This window comes from Amblyomma mixtum, chromosome 2 (assembly GCF_055824585.1).
Source record: "Amblyomma mixtum isolate Tamu chromosome 2, ASM5582458v1, whole genome shotgun sequence".
NCBI lineage: Eukaryota > Metazoa > Arthropoda > Arachnida > Ixodida > Ixodidae > Amblyomma > Amblyomma mixtum.
In genome coordinates, this window is record NC_143013.1 from 24,657,908 (window position 1) to 24,681,019 (window position 23,112).

The 23,112-nt window shown below is 52.8% G+C and overlaps 1 protein-coding gene across 3 annotated transcripts in view; it reads right to left on the minus strand.

Annotated features, from left to right (window-relative positions):
* PlexA (plexin A) overlaps positions 1 to 23,112 on the minus strand; it is a 329,472-nt gene that overhangs the window by 176,757 nt on the left and 129,603 nt on the right. For all 3 annotated transcript variants that reach the window (XM_089570875.1, XM_089570874.1, XM_089570873.1), the window contains one exon: positions 18,955 to 19,042. The gene's annotated coding sequence lies outside the window, so the exon portion shown is untranslated. The remainder of the gene's footprint in view (positions 1 to 18,954; positions 19,043 to 23,112) is intronic.

Genomic DNA, 23,112 nt, shown 5'->3' on the forward strand with positions numbered 1-23,112 from the left:
GACGTTTTTTCCGACGACATTCGCGCGGCAGAAAACGTCGCAGCGGCGCGACGCTCGGCTGGAGATACATGGAGCGTTGAAGCGGCGGCGCGCCGCCGCGTATCCCTCGACGCGAAAGCAAATGTGATCAACAAGTGGCAAACACCACTGTGCAAGGCGGTCTGTGAGAACAGCGACGCTGACCATTCTGTTGAAATCAGGAAAGTTTCACTTCGACACCATTGCACAAATTTTAGCACGCGCGCTTAAATATCTCTAAAAATTTGCGAGCTCGAATGCATGCCGTCGCGTACCTTTGGACGCCCGTTCAGCCGCAGACACCAGCCGCTGCAGTTTTCTTCGGCAGATTCGCTTCAGGGAGGGAGCGCAGGCATTCCGATCCAAGATTCGGCCGTGTTCTCCAAAAAAAAGCGACATTTCAAGTCTGATGAAGCGTTTATTTTCACGTCAATAACATTTCCGTGCCAAAAACACGGCGCAGCTCGACGGCCATGGCGGCCATGTTGGCGGCGGCAGGCAGAGAACCGGAAGAGCGGGCTTTCTGCGCTGCCATTGGCTCGCTTCAGCCGCCGCTTCCGGTCTCACCGGACGCCGCGCGTCAAAATCTAGCCGGTCCTGATCGGCGGCGGCGGGCGTTTTTCTCGACGCCGGGCGTCAAATCTGCGCCGTCGGGCGAAAATCGACGACGCGCCGCGGTAAAAACGCTCCATGTAAGGCCGGAATACATGGAGCGTTTTTACCGCGGCGCGTCGTCGATTTTCGCCCGACGGCGCAGATTTGACGCCCGGCGTCGAGAAAAACGCCCGCCGCCGCCGATCAGGACCGGCTAGATTTTGACGCGCGGCGTCCGGTGAGACCGGAAGCGGCGGCTGAAGCGAGCCAATGGCAGCGCAGAAAGCCCGCTCTTCCGGTCCTCTGCCTGCCGCCGCCAACATGGCCGCCATGGCCGTCGAGCTGCGCCGTGTTTTTGGCACGGAAATGTTATTGTCGTGAAAATAAACGCTTCATCAGACTTGAAATGTCGCTTTTTTTGGAGAACACGGCCGAATCTTGGATCGGAATGCCTGCGCTCCCTCCCTGAAGCGAATCTGCCGAAGAAAACTGCAGCGGCTGGTGTCCGCGGCTGAGCGGGCGTCCAAAGGTACGCGACGGCATGCATTCGAGCTCGCAAATTTTTAGAGATACTTAAGCGCGCGTGCTAAAATTTGTGCAATGGTGTCGAAGTGAAACTTTCCTGATTTTAACAGAATGGTCAGCGTCGCTGTTCTCACAGACCGCCTTGCACAGTGGTGTTTGCCACTTGTTGATCACGTTTGCTTTCGCGTCGAGGGATACGCGGCGGCGCGCCGCCGCTTCAACGCTCCATGTATCTCCAGCCGAGCGTCGCGCCGCCGCGACGTTTTCTGCCGCGCGAATGTCGTCGGAAAAAACGTCGCATGTATCCCGGCCTTAACGCAGAACTGACTCCCGTCAAGGAGTACAAAAAAACAGTGCCAGCGTGCTACCGTTGCGGCACACTGGGGCACCGGGTGGACAACTGTCCCACCCCGGTCAAGGAAAGATGCGGCCTTTGTGGCCAAAACGTGGGGCTTGGTACTGAGGGGATGGCCCCCCACGTCTGCAATCCTATCTGTTTAATCTGCGGGGGCCCGCACCTCACCAGCTCCCGCGAATGCACCGCGAAATTCATCAAGTTGCCGCAGCCAGGTCCCAGGACGCCACCCAAGGAAGCCAATGCCGGCGCTACACGGGGAGGGCGGCAGCGAAACAACCAGAAGACGCCACGGCGTGGCGTGATGCCTCCCCCTGGCAAGACAGCAACAGTAACGCCACCACCCGGAGCAGCGGAGTTCCCAGCTCTCAGCGCTTCATCTGGCGGCGCCGCCTGCAACCAACCCAAGGTAGGCAGCTGGGCGAGGGTCGCCTCCTCTCCTTCCCCTCCTCCCTCCTCCCCCACCAGCACCGCCGAGACACAGGAACTCAAGCGCGAGCTCGCCCTCTTGCGAGCTCAAAACGAAAAACTAGCCAGCGAGCTTAACTCGCTCAAATCCCAATTCCATACTCCGCCCGCGTCGAGCGACGAGGCAGAAAACATAACAGACAGGGAGATCCCTCCTCCCATGGAGGAAGGAAAATTAGAGGAGAGGCCGTCACGTGACATTTTGTGAAGCCGGAAACAAGCTCGGCGCCATCTTGTCCGGGCTGACGTCATGCTGACGTTTCGCCGCCGCGCCGATTGCGCGCGCGTTTCAAAGCCAACGAAGGAGCGTGCTACCGCATGGGCACAGGCCCCCGCAGGTTTGCATGTACGGGGTAGAAGTTTTGACAAATGCTATTTGTTTGCAGTTGTTGACTTCGTTGTAGAGCAGAAGCTTTTGTGTTGTTGTATATGATGTGAAAATATTGTAAATATCCATGTTTTTCCGTATGAGTTGTTTTTTGTGAGAAAATAAATGTTTTTTATGAATGAAGTTCTCGCGATCCTGTGTGCATACATATCTTTATATAGATATTGCAGTGAACAAAACTAACCCTCCGCCTTTATTAAAGAAGAAAAATTTCTAAGGTATTTTTAAGCGCAGGGTCTCTTTCTTTTTACCGGCGGCGTATAACACTCCCCGAAAAATACTTCTGCCTACGCCACTGGTAGTGGCTGTATTGTGAAAGAATAAAAATTTACTCATCTGCTTCGGCGCACGTGTCTACCTTGAGTTTAGAATAACCTAAGGGCGCGTGTGATCAATGAATACGTAAAGTCGGGATCGAATTAATCGCAGGTGTAAGCAAGATGCCGGTAGAAACTACGGCGAGTGCATAAAGGTAATGCGCAACAATAGTCGCATATAAAATCAACGGTAAATTTCTCATTCAACCGAACGAGCCCCTGCATTCTTTACTGAGTATGGCATGCAATAGTCACCAGTGGCTCAGATTTTTTGAGTCATTTCTGCAAAAATATTTTGTCAAATTTTATAAGAGCTTTGGGGAACATTCTAAAATTAAGAGATTTCACATACCGATTGCCTGAAAGCACTTTCTTTTTTCTTCTTCCTTTCTCTTTTTAATGCTGTGTGTCTTGGATCTCACAGTGTATTTCATGAAGCTTCCGAACAAACTATCCCACCTTAATGCAGTGTAAAGTACTCCTAAGCTTCCTGAAATGTTTTAGTATATGGCTACCCTGGAAGCCTTTCATGTACAGCTTGCTTGCATGAGACTTATATTTGAATGGTACTCTGCAACACTTTCTATTTGAGAGCATAATGATTTTTGAGTGGACAGCTGTCAAATGCGCTCATGAGGTTGTAAAAAAAATCCTTCTTTGCTAGAATGAGTTTAGAGGTTCATGCATGAGACCCCTGAGCAAGGTTATTGATATTGGCTTGTTTGCATGCTATGCTCGCATAAAAGTGTGCCGCATACTGGCCGCACTTGAATCGCGCTCTCTGGAGGATGGCACAAACCTCTCAGTTTTATGCTGAATGAGTGTGCACTTGTCTGCTTTCGGCTGAGTCGTGAACAATGCTGCCATGCATGGTCACACCCCACCTTAGTGTTCAACCTGCCTTTTAATGCAGCTCTTGCTGCTGAATGTTGCCATCTGCTTCCATTGCATATGTTTGGGAAGCTGGCTGTGTCAACGTTGCCTTGTGCTGCAGCAGTGAGGGTACGAAAAATTCTGCAGTACTTTGTTTTCGTGCGGCTGGTGCAAGGAATTCTTTCTCGTACACAGCAGTGAAGATGGGCAAGTATACTAAAAAGTTTGAGTTCTTGACCCTGAACGCAAAATGTAATATCATAACATGTTGTATTGGTGGCTGTGCCAGCAATGACTTTTGATTCACAACTCCAAGAGCCACTCACACAGGTGACAGAAACGAAGAGGGCCAAAGTGCATATAGTAGACAGCAGGGGAGGGTTTATCTGAAATTTTACATAGGATAACCATTCCGAACATCTTTTTCTCAATGAAAAAAGTCCAAGAAATAAATGTTTAAAATGTGACTGCCCCTCTCCATAAATCCATCCTTTGTAGCATGGCAACATAGCATGTTTCACATATCCACAGATCTAGCATTGTGCATAATATATATTACCGCAGCTTTTCAGGCTTCTAGAAGTTTAGGAGTACCCAGTGGCTGCAGTATAAGTTTAACGGTGTTGTGCATCATTTCAGTGCCGTGTTTCATGTTTAATATGCAGAGCTGCAGCTGTACGCACCGCTTTTCGCTACTTGATGAAATACTAGCTTCTAATGTCACTGCACAGCAGCACACTTTACTCGTGATGACAACACATAAAATGAAAGTTGATCGATTGTACGTAATGATCGAATGCATCAAATTATTTTTCTTCAACATAAACACAGACATCAATGAAATTCAGCGCACATGTGGGTCCTCATTTCACTAAGTACTTTTTACCCCCCAAAAAAACACAATCACAGGACATGGGCACAATAAACACGTGAGAAAAGGCCTCCTAATTCAGTTAGAACTTCGCCTTTTTCGCACTTCTTGACTATGACATCGGATAGAAAAGCAATTGCAAACCTAAAACAGGAAACCGGTCTAAGCATAGCGCGCGACCAGAAACACAGACTTGGCCACGATATGAACGAATACACTTGAGCCCGGCACGTCCCAGAAGCTAGAGCTCGCTAGACGCTGCAAACGTACACGCTTGAAACAGGCGGGTAATAAAGTTTCATCAGTATACTAGAGCAAGGTCATGGCCCCCGCCCATGTCATGGCCCCCGCCGCTCACACAAGCGCAATCGCGAAAAAACGAAAATGACAGTTACACTAACACCAGTGACGATCACTGGAGCGTTGCAAGAACACGCCTAATAGCAACGAGGATTCACTGCCGATGGAAACGGGAGCGCGAATGGTACACGCACACTGCACGCACAGAACGTGAAACGTCCGCACAATACGCCGACGACCTCTCTAGCGCACGGCGTATTGAATCACTGGTGAACGAACAGTGCGAGTGCTCCTCAGTGAGCAGCGGTAGTCTCCCGACGGCTCCGAGCAGTGACGCAGTAGACGAAATGCCCGTGCGATCGTGGTCGCCGAGCACGTTGAAACCAATGCACGCAACAACGAGAGTTTTGCAGCGAATTCCACCTGAGATATGAGTGAACGGCGCCAACGTCAGCCTGTGAGCACGATGAAAAACAAACTCGAGCAGTTGAGAAAAGTACGCCTAGGCCGCACCGCAAATGCTACGCCGCGGCCGTCTGCTACCGCCCGGTTTGCAAGCAGCAACTACGACGCCGTTGCTAAGCTGCCCGGACTAGATGGCCTCCCGATCGCGAAAAAACCACGTGATTTCCTCCACACTTTTCTCCCATGGGGTTGTGTGGAAAGGGCCTCTCCTCTCTTTTTCCTTCCTCCATGCCTCCTCCTGTGGAGAGTCGCGCAGCGGCCCTGGAGACCCGGGTGACCGCAATTGAAACACAATTGGCTGACCTCCCCAAAATTATCCATGACACCATCGCGCGTCAGGTGGAGAGTGTCATCGCACAGGTGACACAAGCCGTAACGCACATTATCCAAAAATGGATAAAAGATAATCCGCGCGTCCTTAAACGCGTAGGACCCATCAGGGACGCTAACCGCCCCTCAAAATTCAATAGAGCTATTCCCGATGAGTTTGACTTTTCGGAAGACTCCTGCACGTCTGCGCCGGGCACTAGCGGACTGGGGAGTCTTAACAACGTGACCCCACCCTCCGCCTCCGACCATGGCCCCCAACCCTAAGTCGCGAGCAAGAACAACTCAGCCGCTTACACTAACGCAGTGGAACTGCCGAGGTCTCAAGGACCACAAGAAGCGGACTCATCTCCGCCTCTATCTTGAGACCTTTGAGTTCCTCGTCGCCGTGGTTGCCCTTCAGGAACCCGGCGCCGGTGCCAAACTAACAAACTACACTACATTTCAACACAACCCGCAGACATGTATACTTGTTCACAAGCGATACACTGCGCAGGAGGTCACACTTCCCACAACACCGTCTTTCCCATACACGATGGTTTCAGTGCTGCCCCTAAAGCGGTCTGACCCACCTGTACACATTCTAAATATTTACTGCCCACCGAAACTTAACAACGTCACGTTCAATGAAATTTTCACTCAAGCTATGCAGGTGGCGGGTAGGGATCCCCTCCTAATCGTCGGCGATTTCAACGCCCCGAGCAGGCTATGGGGATACCCCCGGGAGGACAGGCGTGGGAGGAAGCTTGCGGAACTTCTTTCCACACTTGGACTCACCCTGCACACTGACCCCGCCAACCCAACACGTGTCGGCAATTCCATTCAACGAGATACTTGCCCGGACCTCACATTTACACGCAACATACGACATGCCGACTGGCTGAATACAGAGGACACTCTAGGTAGTGATCACTGTATAATCAACACAACCATTTACATGCGTCCCCTGAAACGCCCACTAAAACAAGCTCGTATCCCTGACTGGACGACTTTCCGCACCTCTCTACCTATTGTAGACCCCCTCCAGTCGGGATACGACGCCTGGTCCAGATCGCTCACTTCTACACTTACACAACACGAACAGCAGATACAGCTTACAGAAACACAAACAGACGTGGACAACCACCTTCTCCACCTTTGGGAGGCCCGTCGCAGCCTCACGAAGCGATGGAAGAAACAGAAACATAACAGACGCCTAAAGAACCGCATCCTGGAACTCACACAACAGGCAGCGGAATATGCTACTCAGCTAGCCGACACTAACTGGGTGGACCGGTGCAACGCGGCTGCTCGCCAGATGTCTGGCCGCAACACGTGGCGCCTGTTCCGCGCTCTCATCGATCCTATACAAACACGCACGGAAACCCAACGCCAATTACATAGGGCCTTGCACAACTTTACAGGAACAACAAAACAACTAGCGCACACGCTCAGGGATCGCTACCTGTGCACCACTAAGGACCCCCGGCAGGCGGCGTACTCGTATGCAGGCGAAGAGAACACGGAGCTGGACAAGCCGTTCCAGCTCCACGACCTCCGGGCGGCCTTGAGCAAAATGAAGCGGGGCACTGCACCCGGGCGCGACAAGGTTACGGTCAAGCTCTTGGCCAACCTTCCCGACGCAGCCTACGCCGCGCTCCTCAAATACATCAATAGCATTTGGGACGGAGAGACTCCTCTCCCTCTCGATTGGAAATCGGCTCTCGTGACCTTTATTCCGAAAGCCGGCAAACCTATTGATGTGGAGAACCTTCGCCCCATCTCCCTCACGTCTTGTGTCGGCAAGCTGATGGAGACGATGGTGCGCGACAGACTCTCCGATTTTCTAGAAACACAGCACACTTTCGCGGACACCATGTTCGGTTTTCGCCCTCACAAGTCTGCACAGGATATACTTCTGCAGCTTCACCACGACATCTTAGATCCTGTCGAATGTCCCCACAACGACAAGGTGGTCCTGGCCTTGGATCTTAAAGGCGCATTCGACAACGTCAAACACGAAGTAATCCTGGACCACCTCAGTAACACCAACTGTGGCCACAAAACATTCAACTACATAAAACAATTTCTTACAGACCGTCAAGCCTACATACGCATACAAGATGCGGAACACGGGCCATACACCATCGGCTCGAGGGGAACACCTCAAGGCGCGGTCCTGTCTCCCCTCCTCTTCAATTTGGCAATGCTTCATCTTCCCTCCAAATTGTCCTCTTTGCCCGGGATACATCACGCTCTTTACGCGGATGACATTACAATCTGGGCCACGCAAGGTAACCTGGGCCACATGGAATCCTGCCTGCAAGCAGCGGCGACCCTAGTCGACGACTACGCGGCCTACTGCGGACTCCAGTGCGCCCCGTCGAAATCAGAATTTGTGCACATACGTCCCTCCCCTCGGGACACAACCCCGCTTTGCATCAGTCTCCCCTCGGGACCGATCCGGGAGTCCAAGGAGATCCGCGTCCTTGGTCTCTTCATACACCACCAACGCAGAGTCGACACCACCCTAGCCAAACTTCGCACGGTGGGAGACCAGGTGGGCCGCATGGTCCGCCGGGTCTCCAACAAGCGGGGCGGATTACGAAGCAAGGATGCACTGCGGCTTGCCCATGCTTTCGTAACGAGTAGAATCCTCTACTCAACCCCCTACTTGCACCTGCGCAAACATGATGATGACCAACTGGAGGTCATCCACCGGAAAGTCATCAAGCGGGCTCTCGACCTCCCGGTCACCACGTCCAACCAGCGACTTCTGGCCTTGGGCGTGGTGAACACATTTCGGGAGCTTCGAGAGGCCCACTTAGTCAACCAATACACGCGTCTTGCACAGACCACGTCCGGTCGCCGCCTCTTGGACCGGCTACACATCAAACATGACTACCATATTGAGGAAAGGGAGAGAGTGCCAGCACCCTGGAGACGCGCCCTCCGGGTCCGACCCCTTCCCCGCAACATGTCCAGAGAAGACCATAGCGGTCGTCGCCAGGCGCGCGCGGAAGCGTTGGCGCGATACTATGGTAACCAACAACATGTGTATTACGTGGACGTTGCCGGCCCACACCACGGGGTGTGGTACACGGCCGCAGTCGTACACAACACAAACACAGTCAACGGGCTCACGTTCAAAGCCTACAGCGCAACACACGCGGAGGAGATTGCCATTGCTCTTGCTCTCACTACTCCCAAGTCGAAACACATCATCACCGACTCGCGAGGGGCCTGTCGGAACTACGAGTTGGGCTGGGCTCCCCCGCTTGCCTGGCGCATACTGGAATATAGCTGTCGATCTGAAGATCCAACTCCACGCAACCTGATTTGGGCCCCCGGTCACCAGGGACTCCAGGGAAACGAACAGGCCGATCAGGCCGCCCGCGCACTCTCTCCCCGGGCTATCTCCCTGTCCTTGGAAGGGTACTCCCAATCAGACAATCTGGCCATTACATTCAAACAAATCACCGATTACTACAAGGAGGAGCACCGGCGCTACCCGGCCCCTTGTAAGGGTCTGGATCGCGCTGACGAGCGCCTCCTCATCAAAATTCTTACTAACACTGTACTGTGCCCGGCGGTGCTTAAACATTTCAATACATCCTTTGATGGCGCGTGCCAGTTCTGTGGGGAGGTGGCTGACACCTTCCACATGGTTTGGGCGTGTCAGTCAAACCCATCTATCCCCCCCAACCCCAACCCCACCAGAGAGGACTGGGAGGCGGCCCTGCTCGGCTGTCAGGACCTAAAGACCCAAAAGGCCTTGGTTCACCGGACGCGGGCGGCGTTGCTTGCCAATGGGGCCCCGGAATAGGGGCTCCACCTAGTATTGTTAGGGGAAAGGGCCAATAGGGCCTACCCCAATCACCTCTCTGTAAATATTTATTGTATTATAAATGTTTTTCACCACCATCCACGCACACCTCGAAGACAAGGGTTGCGGCGTGTACTATCGCGCATAAGTGCGGGCGCGAGCACAGCTGCCTAGAGTTCCTGTATATGCATATACAGGAACTCTACAGCTGCCGAGCATGTGGCGCCATCTAGCGCAGTCAAGGCAATTTGCGCATGCGCATTGGCTGCGCGCGGGCTCCCGGCACTCCGGTACCGGTAACGCTAACACGGTACACGGTATGCTAAAGATGGTTGCGACAACGAGGCAAGTCCCGTGTGGTCTAACCGCTGCAGCAAATTTAGCGGCTTCTGGCTTCGAAATTGGATGGCGGCTGGGAGCGGTTGGGATAGCGTGGGAAGCCGTACAGGTATTGAGGTGGAGACCGAGCCCAGAGCCCGCCGGAGCTTCCACACGCACATAAACACACGGGGACAGGGAAGTTCGACAGGAACTTTGGGTCGCATTAGGCTCCCGAGGTACAGCCCGCCCGCGAAGGGGGGGTGTGCAAGTCCCCACGGAAAGCCGCACCGCGCTCAAACGTCCCGCTTGGAAAACGCTGCTCAGACCCGCAAACAAGCTTCATACAGCGCCAACGTCCCACTCCCTCCCTCCTTCCGTACTTTCAGTGCCCCGAGGGTCCTAATTAGCCCGGTCTCGGAGATCGGGACCCGGAGAAGGGGGGGCAACAGATACGTAATTTCGTTTATCCCCCAGTGACCCCTCCTGCTCGTCCTCGGTCTAAGCTCGGCGCTGGCCACGCGCGCGTCTTTCTCCAAAAGGAGACGTGGAGACTAATTGCCAGCTTTAATCGATTGTCCGGCTAACTGGGCCGTGATTGGGTCGCACGCTGTGCCTCCTCGTTTGTGCGCCACGGTCCAGGGCGCGATCGATGGCTGTCGCCGCCCCGACGCCAGGAGCCCCTCCGTCGGCGAACACAGTTGCGGCTCGCGAAACGACGAGGACGACGTATACATACATACGCGCCCGCCTCTTCGAACGAGAAGACACAGTGCCCTTCCCACTGGCACTAACTCCCCTCTCATATCTCGTATCGGGCGTCAATTAGAGAAAAGACCGAGTGCTTGCGACCTTTGTCTCGAATCCGGCGAAACCACGGCGTCCACCAAGGAACCGAGGAATGCGCTGGTACAGGGGGGGTCCGCAGTTCTACACTGCCAATCACAGCCCATGCGGATTTATCGACGACGTTTAAAGCAGATATATTATGCGGTAGGCAACGTACACAGACTGTCAAAAATACACAGCCCACACGGTCTGCTACCGAGCCCGGCCGTTTGTCCCGTTTCGCATCGGCAATATTCCAAATCTCGCCACTCTGAGGGGAACCCTTGCCCTCACTGCTTCAAAGCTCATGACTTTCAGCAATGGTGGATTGCCTCAACGGGGCTCAGAAGCAAAGCCATTTTGGCCTCTATATTTTTGACAGAAGCTGCAAGAGAGAGCCGCGTGATCCCGCTTCGAGCTCGGAATAGGCAAAGGCGAAGCATGGACAGGTTTCAAATACGGCATAAACTGCTACCTTGGTTTTAAAAGAAGAACCTATAGTATATAGCAACGGCACGAGAGTGCCAAGTTCGCAAACCAAGAGAACGCTTTCTCCTCCCGCGGAGCTCACGCAGCCAGTGCGATGCGTGAGAAAACGAGGACGCAGCGCGGCATCTGGCGCTTTCCTTCGATTTCCATCAAAATCCGGAACTGCACTTTTAGAGCAGCAACACGCGGACAGGCTGCGCAGATGAACCCACAGCGACGCTCGAAGAAGTAGTACATTTGTACTTCGCTTCGGCAAGGGTTCGGCAGCCGAGCGCATGCCAGAAGTGAAATCCCCACCGGTCCATACGCGATGTTCGATCGGCAAACGAGCGGACCTTCTTCCGCCTGCCCATTGGCGGACTACACACCTCCGCATAGTTTACGACGGGTCCCCCGGGGCCCATTCGGCCCGCGAGCGCCAGCTGCGGGCTTTCCCGCCGGCCGCTGGACGGACGGAGGAAAGGAGCCATCACGAGAAATCCGAGGCGCACGGGCGCAAAGCTAAGACCTCGGCGAGGCGAAGAAGGCGAGTCGTACTTTGTCCCGCAAGTCCGATATATGTGAATAAAATGGACCACGCATCAAGACGGCAGAGTTCGCGGCGACATCTGTTCGCTTACTCGGAGATAACGAAAATACAAAGAACGGGGACGGGGGGGGGGGGGGGGGGGGCAGCAACAAGCGCGGTAGGGGAGTAACGGAAGACGCCCGCGGAGAGCGGAAACTAAAGGAGGAACAATATGGCCGCCGTGAAAACCGAGTGCGGCAGGAAACGGTCGCACGCCAAAAAGCGTTTTCTTTGTTTGCTTGCTTGCTTGGTTGCTTGTTTTCTTCGGGGAGAGCTGAATAAGAGCTGTCGCCCTGAACATCACAGAACAACACGAACGATGCATGTCACACAAGCCGGTGGTCTGTTCGCGGAGCCAAGAACGAAGCTACAAATGCACCTCTGGGGAGGCCCTCCAACCTCAACGAACAGCGTCACTTTTCCATGCAGGGTCCTGTGCTCCCTTTCACAATGGCGGCAAATTACCATCGATTGTCACCATATACGGCAGGCTTGAAGGTGTTGCGGGACGTAATTCAGAGGCAGTGTGTTCTGACATGGCGAAAGAAACCAGTGCGACCGGCCACCAAAGCTGAACGTAGCGGATTCCACTACGTGCAGCGACTAGTTTAGAGCCGAAGTGACGCCATGTCCTTTGGTGAAACTATTAACACTTGCACTTGGCAGCACATACGCCAACTGAAAGTCGTTCCGAAGCCCCTGCCACTGTCTCCCGTGAATAGTGAGAGCCGAATTTGGTCGTCCGTCGTTTCTTACAGTCTACCCCTGAGGTTCCTCACAAGGTTTGGTGCACGGGGATGATCTTATAAATGGGGGCAGCAAATATCGCAAGTTGCACCGCGGCTCGTGCGCTTCACAGACGCGCCGCTAAGCCCTGGCACGAGAGGTCGCGCGTCTCAGCCTCCGCCACGGTTGCGTGAGCGCCGCCATCACGTATAACGGATCTGCTAGCCGGCGCCACGCACCGAACCCCTGGTTACTGTGGCGTCGTCCTTTCATCCGCTTTAGGGTTAAGACAACGACATCTTCCCAGTCACGGTATGAGCACTTCCTGCACGCATACGCAAGAAAACACAACTACAAAAAAAAATCGAAAGAGGGAGAAGACGGGGATAGCTTCCAACCGTCAGTCTAAAATGGAGGAGGAAAAAAAAATAAAGAAACCAGGAAACGCGGCCGGCGACGCGCCATTCAAAAGGAGAGCTTCGGAAACGGTCTAGAAGGAGCGCGAGTGGGCGTGACCCGAGTGTGCCGAAGTCGCCCCGAACGAAGAGTGCGCGGACCACACGCGTACGCGCACGCGCACGCACACACAAGTGTGGCCGTCTCGAAGCCCTTTCGGCGCAAGGCCTTTCCTCACTGATGGACGCCCGTATTACGGCAGGGAAGGGGGAGGGTCCAGGACGGGCCGATAAGAAATGCGGCGAGCGCCGAGGAAAAAAAGTTCCTTTCATCTTTCGCGCGTTGTTGGAGCCGCGCACACGCATTACCTCCGGCGGATGGCGGCAACTGCCGCGGCGCCGAAGAATTGTTCGAACAGCGCGACCCCGCGACGTCACAAGTGCCGTTGGGCGCCTGGGATGAACGCCGAGGCTCTGTATGGGAAAAGTGGGCGCGCGCCGACGCCCTCCCTCCATCGGTGAGAAACAGGGAAACAAAGCAAAAAAAGAAGTAAGCTCGCCACAATGACGGGGGCGCCAAACGGCCGCTAGCTCGACTGCCCACTGGCTTTCTTTTTTTGTTTTCCTCACCTCACCGGTCGCTCACGCGGCTTCCCGAAACGCTACTGCGAACGGGCAGAGAGCGAACGGGCAGGGGATTGATTCAAAACAGACGCCACAAACGGACGCCTCGCCTTCGCAACTTGCAAGAGTCGGCGGCAGCGAGACCCACCGTGTCGAGACCGGAGACACTTCTCAGAAAACGAGTGAGCGAAACGCGGAAGAGAGAAACTCGAGCGGTGAAAATGATCGACGAAAATGGTCCGGCGGAGGGCAGGCAACTTCGCGCAGGCATAGGCCACAGCCAAGACTGAAAGGTAGGAAGACAAAAATATCAAGGCAACGAACTTAGCGGCGGGGGATGGGGACTTCGAAGAAGGGTGCGGAGCAAGGCAGAGTGAGATGGTCATATGCAGTTTAGAAAGGAAGGCCACGTGGATATATATATATACTACCACCCCCCTCCCTCTTGAAGCGGCAACACCCTCGGAGGACCATTAACGCCTCGCCCAGGTTGAGGGGAATCCCTCCCCGAGCCGACTCACGACGTCGTCCGCAAATGTGCGGTAATGAAACGAAGTCCCTCTCGCTCTCACCGAAAAGCTCGAAAGGAGCTCACGCCGACGGGTGGGGCCTTTCAGTGAAGTGCACGCAGGCCGACAGGGCGCGTGCTACGTGTAAGCTGCGCGTAGTGTTATACGGGAATACTATAGCTGCGCGCACTTCAGCTCGAACCTCCCTCCCTGAGAGTAGTGATGCGCCCACAGCGGAAAGAAAAGAAAAAAAAAAGCGAATTAGTGCAGACAACAGCTCGCATACATTACGCCTGGAACACAGAGTTCAAAAATGCTCTCTAATAGTGGAGGCACGTAAAAAAAAAACGAAAAAAAAAAACAAACAAGTGATTAGATTCCGAAATATCCGTAGTCGAAACGCAATGCAGCCATGTCTGCGTGCCGTCGACCGTCGAAGTGAACGAACGTGCACAAAAAAGGACGAGGTGGCCTCCAGGCTGAGGGCTGATAATCCCCCCCCCCCCCCCCCCCGTCCTTTATTTATTTTTTTTTTTCAGGGAAGTTTAAGAATTAGAAAAAAAATTTTGCTAAACTTTTACGTGCACTTTTCTCGCAACATTCCTGAAGGTTGGTTTTCATTATTCCCGACAAACAGCAAGAGTTAATGAAATAATGCCACAAAATCACCCCGGGGAAAATAAAGCGTTTTTTTTTTAACTGCTGCAAGGAAGAAAGTAATCAAATTAGGGATTTTATGGGGCCTTTTGGTTACCAACTGAAACATCAATGGCTGATAGCGAATGCAGATAAAACGGGCTGAATGGGGAGGTCCGGGTGTAAAGTTATAAACATGCAAGTATATAGGCAAAAAAAAATGCGAGAGAAAAGCCCAGAGCGCAGTGGGCAAACAGACAGAGCGTTATCGAAGCTCAAGAGAAAACGTCACAGATAGTCGCTCTCAGAGAGGACCCCTAACAGAAAATGAAATATTCCAAGAAAAAAGCCCGTGCACAAATAAATGCTAACGCTAAGCCTGTATCAGTTAAAGGTTGATGGCTGGGAGTGTCGACGTAGCGTGTTCCGTCTTTTTTTTTTTTCTTTTACACGAGACAATCTGATCACGCGGTTGCGCTTATCGACGCGTCAAAGGAGTAAGTCATACCCGCTGTCACCCTGTCACCTAGATTGACATGCAGTACAGAGGGCGGTGCGAAAGAAGTAGAGCCGCCGCGGTGGCTCAGCGGTTATGGTGCTCGGCTGCTGACCCGAAAGACGCGGGTTCGAACCCGGCCACGGCGGCTGGAATTTCTTTGGAGGAGAAATTCTAGAGGCCCGTGTACTGTGCGATGTCAGTGCACGTTAAAGAACCCCAAGTGGTAGAAATATCCTGAGCCCTCTACTACGGCGTCTCTCATAGCCTAGTCGCTTTGGGACGTTAAACCCCATAAACCAAACCAAACCGAAAGAAGTAGAAAGAACGCAAACATCATGAGGAGAACCCCAAGGTCAGATACGCCACTAACACTGCGCATGCGCGAAAGGGGGTCCGGTAAACCGGCATACGTCTCCGGTATGCTGAATCTATATACGTAAAGAGAACGCTGACGTTTCCATGCAGAAAAGCCTTGATATGAATAGCGGCCCTGCTACTGAAAGACCGAAATTCAGGGGCGAACAGCGTAATGACAGGCGCAGCTGATACGCTCTGGCTGGCATAATCTCAAGCAGTGTCTTAAGCTATGACTGTCCAAGAGGCGATAAACAAGGATGACGTCACGGAACCATCAACTATTATTCACAAGGCCGTCGGAAGCTTGACAGGTTTCTCCTGACAATCCCCATGACACTGCAGCTTTATACGACTATCATATGACACCGACCTCACACGAAAGAAAAAAAATGACAACGGCAGGACGGACGGGTTTAGCGCGGACACCTACTGCGTCCACTGGAACAAACAAGAGGCACGAAGTAGGCAAATACATATCGGGGTCCAATATTTGGCTTATTGATTTGGTTTACTGGGGTTTAACGTCCCAAAGCGACTCAGTCTATGAGAGACGCGGGGTCCAATATTAGCTCGACAAAATCAGTAGAAACCAGGAGCCACCGGGCCGTGATTTCCATCGACTACACGTTCCAAGAGACGGAGTATAGTATGTTCTTTTGGTAACCAATGCAGGCTTCAATCCGAGTACAGCACCCTTAAATATTTTCATCTCTCGATAGTTCGACAACGCGCAACTTGTCGCGCGATATGTTGCTCAGGCACCCAGCGTGTCGAGCTTCGTTGCTCGCCGCCGAAATAAACTATTCCACCTTAAAAAGGGGTTTGAAAAAACAACAACAAGAAACGTAACGGAGCAATAAGACCGCGCACCGTTCGGCAGACGTGGAGAGCTTCATTATAAAGGCTACGGTTCAGGAGACCAGCGCGGCATGCTACGCAGAAAAAAAATAGTAAGAACGAAAACAGAAATAAAAATCCAGCGGACGCTTTGACGTCGAGATGTCCTCCGAAGCGTGAGGGGGAAACAGGCGGGTCGAGAAAAAGCTTTGTGTCGGCGCCCTCAGAACCGGGGGGAACAGCCCTGCCTCGCCACGCGAGCTATTAGGCACGAGAAGAATAGGCAGGGGAAAATAGAAAGCTAAAGAAGGAAAAGTTCCCGATCAGTTATGCAAGCGTTCTCTCTTTCGCAGACAGAGAAGCCGCGCAACAAGAAGCCTGACGCAGTATTTGTTACCTCTATTTCTTTTTCGTCCAAGAATCCGCGCACCAGAAAGGCGAGACAGAGAGAAACTGCCTAGGAAATGCGTATTCGCTGCTCAATTAAGGCGCCGCACAAGGATCGCGAGATACAACGCACCGCGACACGTCGCCAGCGCACAATCACTGCGACAATTCCGCGCAGTGCGGGACATGAGCTGGCACTGCGCGGAGAAATAGGCGAGGGCCCGGTGATTTCGATCAGCCCATATCCGAGTTGGAGACACAATTCAACGCAGTGCAGGAACGGACTAGCAATGCACGGAACAAACTGGTAGCCACACACGCTGCTTTGGGGCCTCGCGCATGCAAATTGCGCCCCCTGTCTCCAACAACAGAGCGATGCCAGGCGCTATTACACGATGCAACCGCGCAGTAAGTAGGAAGGAGCCTGGATGCAAACCGAGCTCAGGGACAAGTCAGGGTGACGACAAAGGCCCGTCGCCTTCGTTGTTGTTCTACTTACTTTCACCACTTCGCGTTCTGTTGCAAAGGGGAACGCACTAAGAGAAGGAGGTCGAGCCTGCCATCGTAACAGGCCGGTGTCTGCAATGCCAGTCGAGCGCTGACGCGCGTTATGAAGTGCACTGCAGGTATAGATGAAAACATGCGCGCGCTGTTCGCGCCACCCAAACCAAATTTTTTTAGGCAGTCTATAAACTGTCTATAGACTGTCTGTATGTTTCTGTCTACAAAGTCTATAAACTCTCTATGGACCAATCCCATAGAACAGCCTATAGGCAATACAAATGCTATAGACAGTCTATAGACAATATATAGATCTATGGCCATGCACTTTTAGTAAACTTTTGTCATGACAGTCTATAGACTATGAATAGACAAAAAAAAATATCTATAGGAAGGCAATACAGTCTATAAGAAATCTATAGATTGTATATAGACCATTTTTATAAGGGCAGTCTGTAAACTGGATGAATACCAGAAACAGCGTTCCGCGTATATTTTAGCGCCTTTCAGTGTGGCATCATTTATTCTCTACAGTTGAACCAATGCGGGAGGGGGGATCGTCGGCGAGATAGAACACGCGCTACTTTCTCTTTTCGCGTCACATTTTGCACAGCCGTGTCGGAGAGTCCTTCCCTTTGAAAGCCTTTCGATTGTCACGTCACAAACGATCAGTGCAGTGCGTGGCTAACACGTTTTTCTTTCCTATCTGTCATTATGATCAGTGGAGTCGGGCCTATCGTGTATCCGCCGTGAAACGTAACACGAAATCTATCTACGCATGGTACGGGCGAAATTAAAGGGACTATGAAACAAATTAATTGAGATTACGTAAAGATAGGCAATCCATCACTCGTCGCCCCAGCGAAAGAATTTTCGAGCTAGCATGAATAACAACGACGTTATAGACGATTAAAAATCACGCTCCTCCTCTCCCCCCTCAACTCATACACGCGGAGCAACAAGAAAAAATAAAGAAAACAGCGCCGGGACTGGGCTCCGCCCATGAATACGTCATTCGCTCACGATCGGTTTACGACTTCCGGTTGTCCCACTCCCGAGGAGCAGCGTGCGTCGGCAGCTTCTCTCCGGTCTCGGCGCTTTCTTTGCTCCCGAACTCCCGGCAGAAAGAGGCGGCAGAGGTAAATTGAAAACATATGCTTGAAGGCAATGCCCTGGCCCGCGCTTGCCCGAGGGGGTCGCGCGGCGCCTCGAGCAGACGATTTTCACCGCTACCGGAAGTGTGCCCGTGACGTCGTAGCTGCCGCGGCTCGAGCGAATGACAGCGTGTGGTGGCCTACCGACGTCATGGGACTAGTGACGTCTGTTTTCCCGGTTTTGGTTTCAAAATCGCTCCCTACGAAGACACCAAACGGCCCGCGAATTTTAAAAGACGCGATTTTTAAAAAGCCATAATAAATTGCCGGCTCAGTTCCGAAGACTCATACTTGGTGTCAGTACTTCTGAGCATAACTTCTAACATTTGCAAGCGGCTTTTAATTCTTTTCATGGTCCCTTTAAGGCGAGGCAGCGCCAAAGCGAAGCAGCCGCTACTCCTTACAGTATTCTGAGAGACTTCCAGGAGACCAAACAGCCAGTACAGCCGCCAAACGCAGACAAGCCCACAGACGACCCAGAAAACGCGAGCTCTTGCGCCGAAGACAAAACGCCTGACGTCGCGCGAACAGCGCTCCAGGCTCCCTCCCTCCCCCCGTTCTCCAAAACAATGCCGGCGCGTCTTCCTTTCACCGCTTCTCGGCTCCGTTTCGTCGACACGCTTTGTGGGCTCTGCCGAACGGTGAGCAAGACGGCTGCGATATCAGCACCGCGAAACTCTTGTGACGCTGTTACGACAGCGCTCGCCAATCTGCGCGCGCGGCGAGTGGTCGTCGGGTGGCGAGGATGACGCGGGGAGAGACAACCGCCGCGGAGACAGGAAACGGTGGAGACGAGGACGCAAGTGCATTCTCGGCTTACCTGTGTGCGTGGATGTGCGCGCCGGTCTCTCGCCCCTGCCGCGGCGAGTGTTGCGCAGCAGCTTTCACCGAAGAAGCTCCTCTCCTCTCTGTCAAAAAAGAAAGGCAGGGGAGGGGACATTACAATGAGCGTTGTGGGAAGCAAAGAACGCGTGAAAGAAAAACAGAAACAACGTAGCAAACAACAACGTATCAGCAAGCAACCCAAGTCCCACCGATGGCAGCACACCTGCCACAGAAGAGCAGTGACGCATCGCTTGACCGCTGCCTAACTGCGCCAGGAGTGATAGGGAAGACTCCCAGGGACCTATGAATGGGGGGAATAACCAATTCCTCCCATATGGACATTAACCCATTATCGCTATCCAAAGAACTTATATCCGTGAACACTGGATCTGAACACAGGAACCGAAGGGAAAAGTGAACTGCTAGCGCACCTAATTCGCGCTTGACCTAACTACTCAAATAGACCATTTTTTGTAGCGCACTTACAGCCATGGAGAGTAGAGTGCCTTATGCGCGCGAAAGAGCGCTCGCAGTACCTAGTTCGGTCAGGGCGCACGTTTCAATCAAAAGCGCTCCGACCCATAAGCCTTGTGAAAACAGGCAAGTCTCGGTACGGTCATAAAAAAAAAAAAAAACATCAAGACAGAAAATGGAGGCACCAAATACGCACGCGATGTTAGTAACGGCCAGTGTGTGTTGATACGCAATCAACCGAACAAAGAATCGCAGAGACATGGGATATGCTACCAAACGACATTTTCAAGTTCAATGCAAAAATAACGAAGATCGTTCCTGCAAGCAAACTAGCTGTTGCCGTTGATACTGCAGTTACCGGCACATTAGGAACACTACCGCATAGAGCGTCTAACAGCTATACTAAGGTTGCCTTACAGCGAGACCCTCACGCTCGCCACAGGCACGAAAGGCGGCACGAAAGCTTTATTCGTCTCGCCACTCATGACCTTTGTTCTGCGTTCTGTCGGTCGAATCGGCTTTTAGCCCAGCCCACAAGCAGCGGCCAAAGCAAACACACACACACTGGGGTCCGTTCAAATGCTTCCACGGCGCTCGGAGCGCTTCCTCCGACGAGGCGCCAGAAAGGCCGAAACCGCTCATGACGCGGCCGATCGGGGCACCAAAACGGCCCGGCGTGGCGGGTTATCGCCGGGGTGATCCCCCATTCGCCGCGAGCGCGCGCGCCCCTTTCGACGTACCACATCTCGCACGGCTCGGCGAGAGGCGCGACCCACTGGGGCAGGGTGAGCCGTTCATCACCGCAGTCTCCGCCGACGCTGTGTATATGAGCAGTGAGCGGCGTCGAAAGGCGACGCGAACGCGCATCAGAGCGCGGCCCATTGTCGGGTGGAGGGGCCGAAAAAGACAGGGGACGCCCTTATGCACCGCACGATCACCACGCACCGGACCTTATAGGCGCGTGTACGCCGCGGCCGCTCGAATCTTCGACGAGAACAAAAAGAAAACAGAAACAAAACAAAAGTCGTTACGATACAACGCGGAAGACTATATACGGCAACAGGCGCTGCGCACACATCGTATTTCGCGGGGCGATGCCAAAGCACGACCGCAAATAAAGGCACGGAACCGGACAACAAAGGCGCGCGGTGGCGTTTCTGCCACGTGCTTCAGAAAACCCAAGGAGAAACGCCGCCGCAGAGGTCAGCGGGACGCGGAAGAGCCGTAAAGCAACGCAGATGTCGACGGGCAGCACACACACGTAATGCGTGCCGGCGTGGGCTGCCAGCGCGAACGACAGCGCACGAAAGGGTACACAGCAGCCACCGAGGCTATCGCGAGTTGGATGGCAGCTGACAGCACATGAGATCTCCGCTCGCGAGAGGCGACTCATTCACAGACGCAGTCGGTCCGCCAGCCACGCAGGAACTCCGCAAGAACGGAATTTGCGTTTCTCGGTCGTCCATCTTTAACAACCCCGACGGTGACTTTTATTTATTTTTTTTTTTGCGGATACACACGCGAAGCTCGCGCAAATCTGCAGAAATGACTTCTCACCGATTCTCCGCGCAAGACCCTGTAATGTATAGAGGCTTTCTTGGTCCTCCACTACTTCCTCTTCTTTATCTTCGGAGTTCAGTTGCATAACACTGATAACCCATTCTCAGACCTATACACGACCGTGCATGTGCAGCACACAGTTAGAAAGACACGGACATTGTCCGGCGTTATTCAGGGGAGATCCGCAGAGGGAACGAACAAGTGCTGCCGCGAAGGGACGGGCGGACGGAACAGCGCATCCGTGAAAATACAATATAACCAAGTCCTGTACAACGCATTCATCCACTGAAAAGATCCCGAGGCTATATACTCGCCGGTGTTTGACGAAAGCCGCAGCGGAGGGCCAATTTCCAGCACCAAGACCTCCCTTCCCGATACACGGACGAACGACATTACCCATCTAACTCTCCTAAGAAATGCGACCATGCTGGCGCCAGTAAAACCAGCGACCACGCGCTTTTTACAAGGAAAGGCGCTGCTGCTGTAAGCCGCCACTGCGGCTGTGAACCAATTACTTTCCAATTAGCGTCCAATTACTTTCCTTCCCTACTTTGCTGCTTTTGATTCCTGTCTTCATTCACTATCATTTGAACATGATAGAGTTAAAGTTCCCGTTCTGCAGAAAATCCGGCGTCGTCGGCATTGTGAGCGAAAAATCACCGGGGAAGCAACCAGGTGGGCCACCTATAGAGGTCACGTGACCTTGCGGCTTAAGCACAACCTGCCCACCGGATTATGGGCAAACTCACCGCTGTGGCAGGTGGCAGTTAATTTAATGACTGATCACTCAGGAAGAGCAACCTGAGTCGCACAAGCCACACAGGTAGCAGCACCTGCCACCGCAGGGCAGCGGAGCATCGCATAACCGCTGCAACACTGCGCCAGAGAGGGGTATGAACGTTCTTTGAACGTTCATACGTTCAAACGTTCATACGTTCAAACGTTCAGGGATCTTTGAACGTTAGGTGTAGAATGAACAGTTCCGCATGCATGGGCATTAACTGATTACGCTATCGCGGCATACACTGTAAACACAAATAAGCCCAAATAGGAATATAAATGGCTAGTGTCCGCTTTTAAACTCCTTATTGAAAATTGCGCAATCGACTTTAAGTAGTAAAAAAGAGGAAATCCTCCTTTTTTACTGCCGTCGCGAAATCGAGGAGTAAAATAAAGCATTTACATGATTTTACTACTTTTCCAAGAAGGAGTATGTCGGCTTCAATACTCCTTCAGGCCCTTTATGCACTCCTTAGTGTCTGCCCGCCGCCTAGTGGCAGCTGCCGGTTCGCTGCACTTGCAGGTGACGACGCCGGCTCTGTCGTCGCTGCCTGCTCGCCTGTGCTTTTGCTGCTTCACGCACGTTTGTCATGTTACAAGACACCGGATCGCCGCAACCTCGCGCACCAAGGTGCGCCACAGACAGTGCCTGTGAAGCCCCCAGTGTATTCGGAGAACGCTTGGTGTTGCATCGCCTGCGACGGCAGTCTGCGAGAGGCTTAGCCAGCCGAGCTCAGCCGAGCCAACATGGCGGTGTGTGACGCGTCGACCTCCCCGAAGCCGCCAGTTTGCCACCCGCTCCTTTGCGCGCTCTTGTCGTGACGTAAGACTGGACATCATCGACCTTAGCAGCAACGTGCTGGAATGAACGTCTCACTCAAGCCAGCAATATGTGCAGAAGCAGCGGCTAGTCATTCATTGTCTACACACTAAACAATTTCTCACCCTTAAGGGTGCAAAAAAGGGTGTGCCATAAATTTACACCCTATTTCACACCCTTTGAGCACCCTATTGAGCCGCAGCACCCTACACGCAGGAAGCAAAGGGTGCATTTACCAGAAGAGTGTAAACGAGGGAGCAAGAAGGGTGCTACAACTAATGGGTGCTGAAGTACTCACAAGGGTGTACATGGAACTGAGTATATTTATTAATGTACGGATAGATATAACCAAGATATAAGCAAATATCTAAACCAAAAACACGGCGAGAACTACAGCTGATATCCTTTGTACAGAATACGTATTTATTTGCCTTGCAGAATACTACAGTTTGCTTTGTCATTCCTTATTGTCGAAAATGCATAGCGATTATGTGTGCATATTACTCATGTAATTTATAG